At 36.3% G+C, this 12,236-nt stretch overlaps 1 protein-coding gene across 6 annotated transcripts in view; it reads left to right on the forward strand.

Moving 5' to 3' along the window:
• LOC125273912 (LIM domain containing preferred translocation partner in lipoma) overlaps positions 1-12,236 on the forward strand; it is a 278,126-nt gene that overhangs the window by 57,311 nt on the left and 208,579 nt on the right. Inside the window, exon 1 of one of the 6 annotated variants that reach the window (XM_048199722.1) lies at positions 4,533-4,612. The exons of the other annotated variants lie outside the window; for them this stretch is intronic. The gene's annotated coding sequence lies outside the window, so the exon portion shown is untranslated. Of the gene's footprint in view, positions 1-4,532; positions 4,613-12,236 lie in introns of those variants that run through there. 6 annotated transcript variants of the gene reach the window in all.

Raw genomic sequence — 12,236 nt, forward strand, 5'->3', positions numbered from 1 at the left:
TTGGAAATACTTGCCTGTGGCGACATTTCTGGAAAATACATTGGTTGTTGCACGTTTTACGACACTTTAAAAATGAAATGCCCAATGAGTGGCACTAAAAGCGTGTTCAGGTTTAATTGAAACAAATGAACATTAAAGGGATAGTTCACCCAAAAATGAAATTTATCCCATGATTTACTCACCCTCAAGCCATCCTAGGTGTATATGACTGTCTTCTTTCAGATGAACACAATCAGAGAAGTATTTAAAAATATCCTTGCTCTCCAAAGATTTATAATGGTAGTGAACAGAGGGCCTGTTTTGAAGCCAAAAATAAATGCATCCATCCATCATAAATATGATCCATATGGCTCCAGGAGGTTAATAAAGGCCTTCTGAAAAATATCCATATTTAAAACTTTATAATAATTAGGTTCCGCCAGATGACCATACGCATACTGCACAAGTCAACTTGCGCCTAATGAGTAACTCACGTGATGTATGACGCAGGATGTAGGAGTATCGTAAGCTATCATAGACACCTCAGAAGCTCTTCTTCTCTAATATCAAAATCCTCATAAACATTTCTCTTTAAAATTTCTCATTTTGGACTTCTAATTTGTGACCGGTGTTTTGTTTAACATACCACCTAAACCCTACCTGATAGTATACAAAAGCAAATGTGAGATAAAAACACATTTGATAAATCATTTTAGTCTTTGAGCCCTTTTATAGTGTTTTGTTCAAGTTTACTATGTTAGAAAAGCCATACATATTTATTAGTTTGCAAATCATGCACTATGGTAGAAGTGCTTTGAGGTCATAACATAGTATTGTACAAGGAATCTTGCAAAAGTCTTTATTAATCAATAATATGCCCCTGTAATCATGATTTGTGTGAAAAGGAATAAAAGTTGTTAGTGTTTTACTGCCACAATTGTTCAGCTGAAAACTGCAGCGAATTGCATGTATAGGTATGTTTTTTGGTTTATTTTTATTTTTTTCTGTCTAAATGACTTTAAAACCATCTTTTTCTTAAAAGCTGAATTCCACTGTTCCATTGTACATTTAATACACTTAAAAATTGATTACACACATGGCTAAAGGACCATGGCAATGACAAATTTTCTGTTCACTACAGTTGAATGTTTACGTTTAACAGCCTTGCAAGATGATTTAAAGAGATGCGTTGTTAAAATTGCAACCATGTTACGGGCCCATCAGATTTGATTTGTTCACCCAAAAAGGAAAATTCTACCATCATTTACTCACCCTCAAGTTGTTCCAAACCTGTATGAATTTCTTTTTTCTTCTGAACACAAAAGAAGATATTTTGAAGAATATGGGTAGCCAAACAGTTGATGGACCTCATTGGCTTAGTATGGGAAAAAAATACTACGGAAGTCAATGGGGTCCCATCAACTGTTTGGTTACCGACATTCTCCAAATATCTTCTTTTGCGTTCCTTAAAAAAAATACGTGGTTACATGGTTAAAACACGATAGCATATGGCCTCTTGTGGCCCATTTACTTTTACTGTATTATGTTTAATTAAACTGCATTTGCTTCATATCTTGTGCAGTTTTGACTTTTTAATATTTAATACATACTTTATGGGACTATGCAGAAAGCAAAAGTACATAATCATAGATTTTGAGCTTTGAAAGACTATGAGCCCATTAGCACTTTTTAATCTGATGTAGAGCCACGCGGTCTTTAGGTCAGATTAAAAGTGCCAATATCTAACAGTCATCATTATCACCCCTCGCCGCAAAGGCGCAGTTTTGTGATCTGCCAAAAAAGGCATTATCCTCCACCCTCGGGGGGCTCAGCCTCAGCCCTGTTCTTTTGATATCAGAGGTCATTGGCAGATTAATTTCTTCTGACGCACAGGCTGTATGTTAATGGAGCCCGGCTCAAAAGGTTGTATGTGCCAGACTAACAGATGCCATTTCACTAGTCCTGTTATTTTGTTATGAGGCTTGTTGGCTTAAAAACAGAGCAACCCAAAAGCCTAGATCATAGCCCCAGAGGAGAGGTAGATCTTGGCCTGTTAAATGATAGCTTGCTGAGAGAAGCAACCAAGAGTAGCTGTGATATTTGTTTCTGCACCAGCACTGTGCCAGCCATTCCTGTGCCTCATTGGCTTTAGGATGGATCAGCGAGTATGGACCCCTTTCTGGAAAACATTTTCAGGCTTAAATCACGAATATGGAGCTTTTTAGAGCTAAACAAAGTGGCAAATTCACTGCTTTGGTTGTAGCTGTGGAAAGAATGTGAGAATGTGTTCTATGGCTTTTCAAGAGCTCTAAACAAACTTGAAAATGATACTTGATAGAAATAACCCCTGGCAATCAATCCATGAATTCATTAATTACTTATTTTTTATATTTTTACTACTATTATTTTAGTAAATTGTATTTATTTTCATATCCTTAACCAATATTCAGTCATGCACATTCTGTTATGCAGCTCTGAAATAAGATATGCTCCAGTGGCCTGTTTATTTCATCCACTCAACCGTGGACTGGTTTCATGGTCATCAAATATTGTTTTGGGTTTCGTTATTTTCTTCTGTGTTTATCCGTTAGGGTTAGTTAGCCTTGGCTTTTTATACTGTATATAGGAGAGGTATTTTCAGTTTAATTTTAAAAAAATAACATAAATTATGATTCACAGATTAAATTATGAATTCCAATTGCAAAGTTAACATTGGCTTCCCAAATATATAATCTTTGGATTGATTTAAAAAAAAAAAAAAAAAAAAAAAACTTTTAAAGTGCAATGCTAATAGAAACTGTGATTATTGCAAAGTACAATGGAAAAAAAAAAAAGTGGAGCCAGAGAGGAATTAGAAAGAGCTATAATGAGTTATTAAATAGAGAAGCAAAGTGTTCTGAGGTCTATAGAGAATAAAATGACCCTTTTGAGTTGCCATTGCTGGCATTTTAAACTAATTCTCCTTCCATTATTGGCTTACCATTAAACTTGGTAGGGGTCTGTCTCAAAAAGAACGAAGGAAAAACGTGGAATTGGTATATTGTCTTGTAAAATGTAAATACATTTGATGGAGTCATGCTTTTAAATCCTTTGGTAACACTTTAGAATACTGTTCAGTTGATTGAATAACTTCACAGGAACAAACGAGTAATGCTAGCAACTACTATTAACTAACAAGAAACTCTGATTAATGAATTAGTAAGTACTGTAATAGTGCATTGCTCAGATGAATGACATAGTTCATTATTAGCTAATCAGTAACTAGTATTTTTTTTATACCTCCCAGAGGACAGGATCATAATTAATGTGAATAATGCATAATTAATTCTAAGGTGAAGATCATGGTAACCTACTAATGACTCAAGTATTACTAAATCCTTCAGGATGAATTACTAATTATTTGGAACAGTTTTCTAAAGTGAAAAGCATGATAACTCCCTAATAATGACTGAAGTCATTGCAAGCATTTGAGGTTTTTGTAAGGTTTTGGATAGTAATTGCCTCTGACGGATTTGGTAACTTGAGTCATTACTAGTGGGTTACCATGATCTTCATTTTAGAATACTGTTCCAAGTAATCAGTAATTCCTTTAGAAGAAAACAGTAACACTTGAGTCATTGCTATCCAAAACCTTACAAAAACCTCAAAAATTTACAATGACTTCAGTCAATATTAAAGGGTTAGTTCACCCAAAAATGAAAATTATGTCATTAATGACTCACCCTCATGTCATTCCAAACCCGTAAGACCTCCGTTCATCTTCGGAACACAGTTTAAGATATTTTAGATTTAGTCCGAGAGCTTTCTGTCCCTCCATTGAAAATGTATGTACGCCTGTACGGTATACTGTCCATGTCCAGAAAGGTAATAAAAACATCATCAAAGTAGTCCATGTGACATCAGTGGGTTAGTTAGAAGTTTTTGAAGCATCGAAAATACATTTTGGTCCAAAAATAACAATTGGAGTTTCTTGTTAGTTAATAGTAGTTACTACAATGTTATTATTGAGTTACTTATTTGTTCCTTTGTAGTTATTCATTAATGACGGAACAGTATTCTAAAGTGTTAGCAAACCTTCTCATTTCAGGACAATGTTCTCACCTCAGAAATGGAAAGCCGTAATCAATGCTCTGTTTATAAATATCCACAATAGGCAGCGTATTCACAAGGAGCCTAAACTAAATCTATTAGTCATTATTAATTAATTAGGCCCTGTTGACTGCATTTAATTATTTGTCTTGTGCGTGATATTTCTCCTTGAAATAAATGTGACTATGAACGACTATCAGCTTTTCATATCTGCCAGGATTTTAATATTGGTGCATATATTGATAATTTGATAATTTCTTTCTTCTCACATCATAAAATAATTTCAACTCATAATAATTTGGTAAGTAGTCACTTAATAAGACAGATAATGTACATTCACCTGACCATTATCTTAAAACAAAAGAGGAGAGGTCCTGATCATGCTGTCAGGGGTCTTTTTGGGATAATGACTGTTTCGTGTTACTATGTTTCCTTCCTGTTTTTTTTTTTTTTTTTTTTTTTTTGCTTCCCTATTTTCTGAGAAAAGCACAGTATTTCTCATTTAGAGATGGCGGCAGTGCTTGAAGTTGGCCGATATGCTCCGGTATGTAATCTGTATCACTGTTTTCACAAAATATTTAGCAGGACAACTGTTTTCAACATTGATAATAATATGAAATATTACTTGAGCACCAAATCAGCCAAATTAGAATGATTTCTGAAGGATCATGTGACAGAGACTGGAGTAATGATGCTGAAAATTCAGCTTTGCCATCACAGGAATAAATTACATTTTAAAATATATTCATATAGAAGTTGTAATATTTCACAATATTACTGATTTTACTGTATTTTTGATCAAATAAATGCAGACTTGGTGAGCATAAGAGACTTCTTTTAAAAAAGACCCCAAACTTTTAAACATAAGCGTTTAAATAATAATATAGTTGGGCTAATGACACGGTGCACCTATTAATTTGTTCAAAAACACATTAAATATGCCATTCTTACGCTAACATTTTAATTAATTAATTTATTTTTTATCATGAACACATTTGTATTAATAATTGACCCAATTATATTTGTTGCAATTTTTAATGAGAAATGGGTATTAAATAAGCACTTCCCAAATAAAAAGTTACCTCATTTTATTTTATTTTATTTTACTTTCTCCAGAACTTGATGGACACAAACCAAATGTTTGTACCGCTGCGTGATATTTGTCAGAATGTTTTATTGAGATGTACACACACCTGCTGTGCACTCTTACCAGAAGAGGATGCAAAGAATGTAGTTTGTGTTTGGCACTGTCTCTTATGGGGACAAGAATGCGGCTCGGCTTCCTGGCTGGAGCAGACAAGCCCTCTCTCTGACCACAGTTGCCTCTGTACAGTGAACGTGTTTCCCTGCTCACGTGGCTCACAGCCGGGATTAATTGCCACCGAGCCCTCTGTGATCCAGGAATGCAATTACCTACTGACCCAAATCATCTACTTGGCAGGAAGTTCTTATCCCTCACACCGTGCTGCCAGCACCTGCCAGTAGATGCTTCTCTTTCCCCTCTCTCTTTTTATTTTTTCTCTCTTCCTCTCCCTGCGTCACACAGCTGATATCTGGCAAGGGACACTCTCATCAAAAGCAGCTGTTATTTTCAAAGCAATATGAGTGTTTTTGGAATATGTGAATGTCACACAGTCGTACTAAAGCAGTAAGCCATGAGACTCCATGTGTTATAGTGATTTTACCACATGATTGTACGTGGTAAATTTACTCTAAAGCACTCAAGTGACTTTAAGACGATCCTAGCTGTTTGTGTGTGTGTGTATACATACACTAACCGGCCACTTTATTAGGTACTGTACATCTTTCTAGTACCAGGTTGATTTCAGAACTGCCTTAATTCTTAGTGGCATAAATTCAACAAGGTTCTGGAATCATTCCTCAGAGAGTTTCGTCCATATTGACATGATAGGATCACACAGTTGCTGCAGATTTGTCAGCTGCACATCCATTATGCAAATCTCCTGTTGCAACACATCCCAAAGGTGCTCGCTTGGATTGAGATCTGGAGATTGTGGAGGCCATTTGAGAATAGTGGACTCGTTGTCTTGTTTAAGAAACCAGTTTGAGATGATTTAAGCTTTGTGACATGGTGCGTTATCCTGCTGATTTAGGGCCAAAAGTTTAGGGTTGGAAAAGTCTCACCAAATCTGCATTTATTTGACCAAAAATACAGTAAGAGCAGACATATTGTGAAATATTGCAATTTAAAACTGCAAAACTGAATTGCAAACAGCCATTACTCCAGTCTTCAGTGTGACATGATCTTTCAGAAATTGTTGTAATGCTGATTTGGTGCTCTTCAGGATTGTCTGATGAATAGAAAGTTCACATTTTTTTGTAAGAATGTATAATTCTTTACTTTTGATCAATTAAATGCATCCTGGTTGAGTAAAAGTATTCTTTTCTTTACCAAAAAAAAAAAAAAAACCTTACTGACCCTAATTTTTTTATTTTTTATTATTATTTTATTATTATAGTTTATATGTGGTCACAGGTGTGCATTCGAACATGTCCATCCGATCCAGACTTTAGAGTCGATTAATTTCTTACACAGAAAGGAATTCCAATGAAATAGTGAGTAATCAGTCATTAATAAACATTCCAAAGTTTTTGGCTGCATTGACGGCATTGAGTAAGGTTAACCATATGAGGTTAACCAGTTTCTTTTGTAGTCTCTGTGGAAAATGATTCACAAGTGTGAGGTTTGTTTACTGAGCTTAATAATCTGATTTGTTCGGTCTCATAGCCTCTGATCCTCAGTTACACTCAGAACATTTTGTCTCTAAACTATTTGGCTCATTTCTGAATGTGCATTTGGAGTCAAATGCAAGCGCAGGCCCTGAGTTAGTTGGAATTGGCAGTCGCTATTATTTTTGAATGTGTGTTGTAATCACAAGTGTTTTACTTTCCTGGACCTTTCTTTGACTGCGTCAGCGGTCCTCATCTATAACCTTTGTAATGATTTCATATGGGAGAGTGAGAGTGGGAGTTTTCATTCAATAGATGTTCTCAAGCCGTTTCTTTTGTGCCGTTGTGAAACAGAATAAAAGAGCTTTGGCTAGAATCCTAGTTGTATCATCAGTGACTGCAAACAACAGTCCTTTAGTTCCTTTAATGTTAATGAATGAACTAAAGCAAGAAATGTCTACTTTATGTGCCCTACTCTCATCTTATATAGATCAAAGGCTAGAAAATGACCAGAACACCAATAAACAAAATCCATTCTCTCGTGTTCAGTCACTGTTGCTATTTTCAGGTCATTATATTGCTTTAAGAATCGTACTGTGAATTAGAGCTCATTTAGTATAATGGAGATTTATTTAGCTGAACAGTGAACAGTTTTTTTTTAATTATTATTGTCAGGGAATTACTGTTGTGTCCGAGCCTTATTAATAAATAAAATAAATATTCCATTTTATTTATTTATTAAATAGAACATTTAAAGAAAAATAATGAATACATTACAATATGATTTCTACAAACCGTTACTGTACTGTGCTGCACAATTTTGTGAAATGAATAGGTTAATAGAATGTCCACACTGCTCTTTTCAAAACAATGAAAGTAAATGTAGTAGACTAAAATAGGTAAAGGCTTAAAAAGCATAAAGAAAATTATTCATTGTATTCCAAACCCTCTGAAGTTATACAATAATACAATAACTTTGTACAATTTAAAAAGGACTTATTATGCAAAATTCACTTTTGCATGGTGTTTGGACATAAATGTGTGTTGGCAGTGTGTGTACACAACCACCCTATAATGATAAAAATCCCCATAAATCATAAGCAGTGTCTCAGAAAAAGCCGTTTGCAGGTTCCTGGCAATGTGACGTCACATTAGCGACAGGCCCTGCCCACGAATGTTTACAAACACTGCCGTTTTAACATAGAACCGCCCTGAGCGAGTTCACAGTGAGTTGTACACAGTCCGCCATTGCTGCACTGACGAGAATGTCTCCCAGGCGTTTTAGGTGTTCTATAGCTGGATGGATTAATCCACATAGCTCTCTCAATTTACTCCCGAAATCTGAGCCATTGAAGCCGAGGTGGATTCATTTTGTTTTCGAAGAAAATGCACCCTTAACTCTTCTGAAATTCGTTTATGTCTGCGCGAATCATTTCACACCAGACTGCTTTGTGAACAAATATCAATACAAAGGGACAATACAAAACAGGGGTTGTGCTAAAAATTTGTTACACAAGGATAGATCAGTACAAACTGTTCGTGATCCAGCTTGCAGTGTCCAGAGTGATACTGGATAATAAAGGTGAGAGCACTTTATTACAGTTCATCAGAGTTGATTTACGGATATAAAGTTTACCAGTTTATTAAGCACCACCCGAGAAGGCATAAGGTCTTTATATATTTGTTTACTGTTAGTTGTAACGAGTGTTTCTGCGTACTTTGCTATGTATGTTGATAATAATGCAAGGGAGAGAGAGTTTATGGATAATATTTTAATGCACACTTGCACTGTGCACTTAAGCTCACAGTGCACTGTACAGCTTACAGTGATTAGACACTTAACATTACAATAAACAATATAACGTTATAAAACTCATCGGTAAACAAGACTATAATATAAGTTATAACCGTAATTAAACTAAACTATACCTTTTCTATCTCCATGCAGCATATATTCGCAGTTTCTGACATTATAGTGCGTCCTGACTGACTCCTGACACCAGAGAATAAGCTCTTGAAGCGGTCAAGCACAGCAGCTCATTTGCATTTAAAGGGCACACACTGAAACGACACGTTTTTGCTCACCCCCAAAAAGTGGCAATTTTAACACGCTAAAAAAAAATATCTGTGGTATATTTTGAGCTAAAACTTCACATACACACTCTGGGGACATCAGAGACTTATTTTATATCTTGTAAACGGGGGCATAATAGGTCACCTTTAAGTGAAATTTATGAAATTGAAATGTGACACATATTCGTGCTCCATATTTGAATATGTGCAAGTGCAAATGAGAGGTACAGCAGAGGGGGAGATTGTCAGCGAATAACAGTTTAAATTTTTGGTCTATTCATCATGCAGTGCTCTGAATGACTTCAGAAGATTTCGGGGAAAAAATGCAGTTATATGGACCCTTTTTATGTGCGGGCAGCCCCTGGTCTCCATTCCTGTCATTGTATACATGTTAATTTTTGGGTGAACTGTCCCTTTAATGTATTATGTTGAAGTTACATCATCTGTATTCAAAAACTTCATGGACTCTTAGCTTTGTTTGCATGTTTATGTAATCTGTTTCTAATTTCTGAGCTTGGTCATACTGAGGCAAATGAGTCAATGATGCGGCACCCCACTGAAGTGTGGAAAAAATAAGTCAAAGATTTCCAGTGTAGCCCCACTCACCAAACATGGGCAGAAATAGAAAACTGTATTATCGGCTATATTAGGGGCCATGGCTGTTTTGTGCCATTATAAGCCTAAACCCTGACAAACAGGATTAAGCACACCAAAAATACAAATTCTCATGCATAGAGTTTTATATTTTCAAAGAACTCCTAACTGACACATCATTGGATAGATTGGGATGATCCGAGGTATTCCAGCGAGAGCTAAGAAGGATCATACTGAATCCAAAGAGCTCAGCAATAAAAGCCTTTTTCCTGGGGTGGTTGCTTGCTCTGTTCCAAATTTTTGGCTAGAAAGAGAGGGGAGAGGGTGAGATTACAGCTGTCCTGCAGCTCTGCATGGATGCTGTTTGGGGCCAGGGCTTCCTAGATCACTGCCCTTGACGCAACACTGGTCAATTGCTCATTATGGTTTGAGCTATATCATCGTCCTATTCAGGATAATGGGAAAAAAAGAGAGGGAATGAAAACAAACAATGACAAAAGGTCAAACAAAGGGTTTAATGGATTGTCCTGCGGCATTAGTGCGCTAAGGGCTTAAAAAGGGCTGAAAGCACAAAGATGCCATTAAATGGAGAATTGTGTTGGGTGGGTTAGAGTGAAAATTATTTGTTGAGTATAGTAGCTAAAAGGATAAAAGCCTGGTTTATACTCCACACATGTGCATTTGTTTTGCCTGTTGCAAAAACATTGACTCATGATGGCTTTGGGTCGTGTTTTACGCAGTCATTCTCTTTAAGAGTCTGACCTGTGGGAAGTCTGACCAAAACAGTGGCAGTCCTCACTCACAGCTGTCTGGATTTGGGTCTTTTGGGGCTACCGGGCAAGTTACAATGTTAAGGTCAAAAGATGTTAACATAATCAGCTTTAAATAATACTGTCTTTACACTTCAATTGCACCACAGAAGCTGCTTCCGAATGAAAAGGTCCATTCATATGGACAGCTTAATGTCTGTCAAACAATGTGCAAACGGCTATGAAAACAAATATGGTAATTGCTTCTGTGTAGTCTATGCTATGCGTTATGTGCAAAAATGGTTTAAAATGCCATAAAACATTTCCTCTTATATTATAACAATTGAAAACAGTTGTAGTGTTTAATATTTTTTGTGGAAATGGGATTGATTTCATTCAGGTTTCTTTAAATAGAAAGTTTCTTTTAATAGAAAGTGTCACTTTGCACTTTTTCATCATGCAAATATATAGATGACAAACTATTTAGAATTAGATGTGCCAGTGACTTGTAGTCTGTTCAGTTTCTAATTTTTTAATATCCAATTTTAATTTAGCAGTTTTAGTTATTCTTTGTTATGCTTTGTTATTTTTCTGCATCTTATATGGCCACTTGAGAGAGATGGTACTTGTTAAGTACTGAGTTGAAATAGAAGGCGGAGAGACACAGGAAGAGGGCTGGATTTTCAATCCTTGCACCGTTGGTCCAAATATGGAAGGAAAGTTTCTGGTAGCTGAACATTTGAGCTAAAATTCCTTGCATTGTGGGCATTCCTGCATGCTCTTAACCTGGGATTGGATGGGTAGGAGGGGAGAGGGTGGGCTTACTGAACATCCTGGACATACAAGCCAAAAGTTATGAGTTTGTCCAGCTATTTTAGCGTTTTATAAAAGTCCTTGTTGTGATCCACAATCCTACATACTGGAGTGCAGTCCAGTCCATCATGTTAATGGCTGAGGCTGATAGGATGTTTTATTGGATGGTGTGAAGTGAATTTGCATTGTGTCAGAGTGTCCCATGAGGATGACAGATGCTGATTTGATAAATTGCATTATACGCACCAGTCGCGATCAATGGCGGACTACATAGAATGTCCTGCCCCGTGGTATGGCGCTGTGGGGTATGGTTAGTCCCCAATCTCTGCAAAACACAACACACACACACACCCACCTACCAGAACAGACTCTGGAATAGATCTCAGCCAAGCTATTCCTTAGGGTGTTCGCATCTGTGTGGTTATTGTTAAGGCAGAGCTAAAGCAGCCTACTTTGGAGAATATAATACAAAACAAGCGTAACTCCCTGTAGGCTGTAAGCTTGTACTTCTGACAGAGTGTAAATCAGGGCTTCTTCGTATTGCACTTATAATAAGTGAAATTTTAATGATTTAGACACATTAAGTGCATCAACACTAAACCAATAGTCTAAATAAAAGCATGCGTCTCCTGAAGCCCTTTTGACTTCAAAAGAAAATATTGTAAAATGTTTGTATGAATGATTTAAGCCTATGGCAAGACAAGAGACTGGCCGAGTCAATGGCACATCAATCATTCAGAACTTAACAAACGCCTGTCTAACTGAGTTTGGCAATGCAGAATATTCCCTGGAAACAATGGAATGGCTGGAAAGTAGAGAAAAGAGAAAAGAACGGAAAGGCAGAAAATGTACAAAAAAAATGGAGGCAAAATTATGGGGAGTATGACTGAGAATTACAGAGGAGATAATGAGAGAAAAACACAGAATGAAAATTTGGAAGAAGCAAAGTGAGTAGATAAGTGCAAGAATAATTTGGGGCTCGTACGGAATGCAAGTCAGTTTTTGGATTGTTTCTCGCCTCATTTTATAACAAATTTGGCTGCTTGCTCTCTCCATGTGCTTTGGGTTCAGAGTAGGCCTGCTTCTCATGGCTATCTTTCTACTAAACAGCATAATGTCAGCATTCAATTGTGTTAATGACAAATAAGAATTTCCACAATAAAGAGCTAGAAAAGAGTGTACATAACTTAATCATATTCAAAAATGTTCTTAAAGGGGACACATAATGCCCCTTTTACAAGATGTAAT

The sequence above is a fragment of the Megalobrama amblycephala genome, linkage group LG8 (assembly GCF_018812025.1).
Source record: "Megalobrama amblycephala isolate DHTTF-2021 linkage group LG8, ASM1881202v1, whole genome shotgun sequence".
Classification (NCBI taxonomy): Eukaryota; Metazoa; Chordata; class Actinopteri; order Cypriniformes; family Xenocyprididae; genus Megalobrama; species Megalobrama amblycephala.